The sequence below is a fragment of the Lactuca serriola genome, chromosome 4 (assembly GCF_051521515.1).
Source record: "Lactuca serriola cultivar US96UC23 chromosome 4, Lser_US96UC23_V15, whole genome shotgun sequence".
Classification (NCBI taxonomy): Eukaryota; Viridiplantae; Streptophyta; class Magnoliopsida; order Asterales; family Asteraceae; genus Lactuca; species Lactuca serriola.
The window spans coordinates 123,496,905-123,500,024 of NC_136411.1; the positions used below are offsets into that span (position 1 = coordinate 123,496,905).

A 3,120-nucleotide genomic window follows, 5' to 3' on the forward strand; every position below is an offset into this window, starting at 1 on the left:
AAAAAATAAAACGTTTTTTTTACATATTCTAATAGAATATTAAAACATTTTATATATCTGACAAATCTAGTAGAATATTTTAACATTTTAAAAATTACATTAGAATATTTATAGTCTAATATTCTATTAGAATATTTCACGTATTTAAAAAAAACGGTAATTTTTTTTAGGTAATTAAAGTGATGAAAATAATAATTAAAAAAGAATTTTTGGATTTTTACTTTATTTTGCATTTTAAAATTATTTTTGGATTGGTCTCACGGTCTCACAAAATCAACATAGTCTCAAGTGAACCTGAACCTATATATATATATATATATATATATATATATATATATATATATATATATATATATATATATATATACACCTTAAAAAGCATTTACAAGATTTTGCTGAATTTTAAGAGGTACAAGCTTTTAAGCATCATATACAATAATTTTATGCATCGGAGAATAATAAATCTTATCCGGTCAAAGAAAGATTTTAAATAGGTCTTCTAAGCTTATCTTCAAATTGAATGGATTAAATATGAAAAAGTCAAATAAGATAATGATGATAAGATTTTGAATGGGTAAAAGTTTGATCAAGTGTTCCTCATATTCAATTGAATCGGTAAATACTAAATCTTATCCAGTCAACATTTATGAAAAAGTCAAATAAGATGATGATGATAAGATTTTGAATGGGTCAAAGTTTGACTAAGTGTTCCTCATATCCAATTAAATCGGTAAATACTAAATCTTATCCGGTCAACATTTATGAAAAAGTCAAATAAGATGATGATGATAAGATTTTGAATGGGTCAAACTTTGACCAAGTGTTCCTCATATCCAATTGAACCGCTAAATACTGAATCTGTCAATAATAATGACAAAGTCAAATAAGATGATGATAAGATTTTGAATGGGTCAAAGTTTGACCAAGTGTTCTTCATATCCATTTGAATCGGTCTAATATGAAGTACACGTTATAAAACATTTCATCTAAACTGGAAGAGGGGCATTGATCTAGCATTCTTCTATCATGAATGTCTTGTCATTGACCGCAAAACCTTGGTTCTCTCTCATGCTCGCTACCTCCTCCTTTGTTTTTTTTTTCTATTAAAATCGAATAAGCCCCAAAATGTCTTACGTTTAATCCTAGCCCAGGTATAAGAAATCTCTGTTTATTCGTCATTTTGTTTAACAAATTTTTTATGTCATTTTGTTGATCCGCACCCGTCGCTTTGCGCGGGTAAGTATGTATATATATATATATATATATATATATATATATATATATATATATATATATATATATATATATGGCCGGTCCATTGTTTTTTACTATCCGGTGTAAGATAAGAATTTCATGCCCTTATATATAAAAAATTTACAAAATAAACAATGTAGCAAATTTTATAATTAACCATATAATGCAAACAAAAACATACAAAAATCATCTAAAACGATATCTTTATGTATTTTTTTGAAGCAAAAACATCTCTTATTTTACAATAATTAATATTTTGCTGCATCTAGAAGTCGGAAATCTGATTAGAAATGATCTTTTGACAACAACGCCAGAAATATTGCTCCTGCTTCACATCACATAAAAAAACACAAAGGTTTATAAAATTTGCTTAGAAAACAAATACTAAACACAAACATATTAGAAATTAAACTCACCAGAATCGTAAAATTTGATTTGTGGAAAGTCATACAAATCACATTTGGAGAAAACATATTTGAAACAACATATACAAACAAATTTCAAAATATACAAATCTGATTTCTTAAAGTCTGATTCCTAAAACAACTCAAACTTAGAGAAAACAGTAGAACTCACCTAAACTTGCTTACAGAAACAAAAACACTTAAATCAAATATAAAATCAAAAAGTAAGAAATAAATCAGATTTATAAAACAAAGCAAAATAAACATAGATTTCGAAAGGACTCACCCAAATCTGATTTCAGAAACAACAAAACCCACATCTGATTAATGCAACATGGAAAAAATGATACAAAAAAAAATCCAATAAGTTTTTGAGGCTTTCACTCTTTTTTCATGTAATCAAATATAGTAGAAATCAAATAAATAAAAATTTAATCTGATTTATGAAACATAACCCAAATCGAATGAAATCGTTTAATAGTTGGAATATCAATATTTTTTGAAATTAGGAGAGTATAGAAAAACTCATCGAAGATAAAGGTGTCGATTCTACTTGTTATTTTGAATCTCAACTCTTTTCAAGTGAAATCGACGAGTCTCATACTCTCATTCTATTTATCAAAATAACTTATGAAAACGAGTTAAATAAGAAGTTAATTAGTTTTTTGAAAACCTAAATTAAATAAACATAAATTTCGAATGAACACACCCAAACTTGATTTGTGAAACAACCAACAAGAAACAAATCACACCAAAATCAACGAATCACTAAATCAGAACTTTAGAAGAAAAATTAGAGAAAATCGGACCTTGAAACTGGACTAGATGAGAGAAATCGTTGATATATCGTGACTAAGTGTCGACTAATAAAAAAAGAAATTGAGATAACGAGATTTGAGAGCTATATGTTATCGATTTATCGACTAGAAGTGAAAAATAGAGAAATCAAATCTTACTTTTTTATTTATTGGAGATGTTTCTAGGAAGGCAATGCCGCATTAATTCCATCGACAAAGCCAATAGGTTTCTGGGCACTAGGCACCAAGCGAGAGGCTACGTTTGGTTTATCTATGCGGATGATCGATGAGACGATGATTATTCATTTGTTTGGTGCGTCTCTTCCTTTCTCACGCTCAAATCACATCACATAACAAAATATGGGCTAAGTTTTTGGGCCATTAGAATATATATAGTATATATAGTTGGACCATTTTGATGCCCTTAAAAGTTTGATGCCCTGGGCCTAAACCTAATTCGCCCATGTATTGGGTCGGCTCTCTCTCTCTCTCTCTCTCTCTATATATATATATGTATATATATATATATATATATATATATATATATATATATATATATATATATATATTCTAATAAATGAATAGTTTTAATATGTTTATGTCAAGTGTCACTCTAATACAACTCCTCATTAATATTATGTCATTTGTCATGTAGATATATTTGA

General features: G+C 27.5%; 1 long non-coding RNA gene across 1 annotated transcript; it reads right to left on the reverse strand.

Annotated features, from left to right (window-relative positions):
• Nucleotides 1-1,391: 1,391 nt before the first annotated feature.
• Nucleotides 1,392-2,812, reverse strand: LOC145100334 (uncharacterized). The gene is made up of 2 exons (XR_013704973.1): nt 2,615-2,812; nt 1,392-1,579 (listed from the first exon to the last, which is right to left on the reverse strand). It is a non-coding gene; the product is annotated as an uncharacterized LOC145100334 (long non-coding RNA).
• Nucleotides 2,813-3,120: the final 308 nt, after the last annotated feature.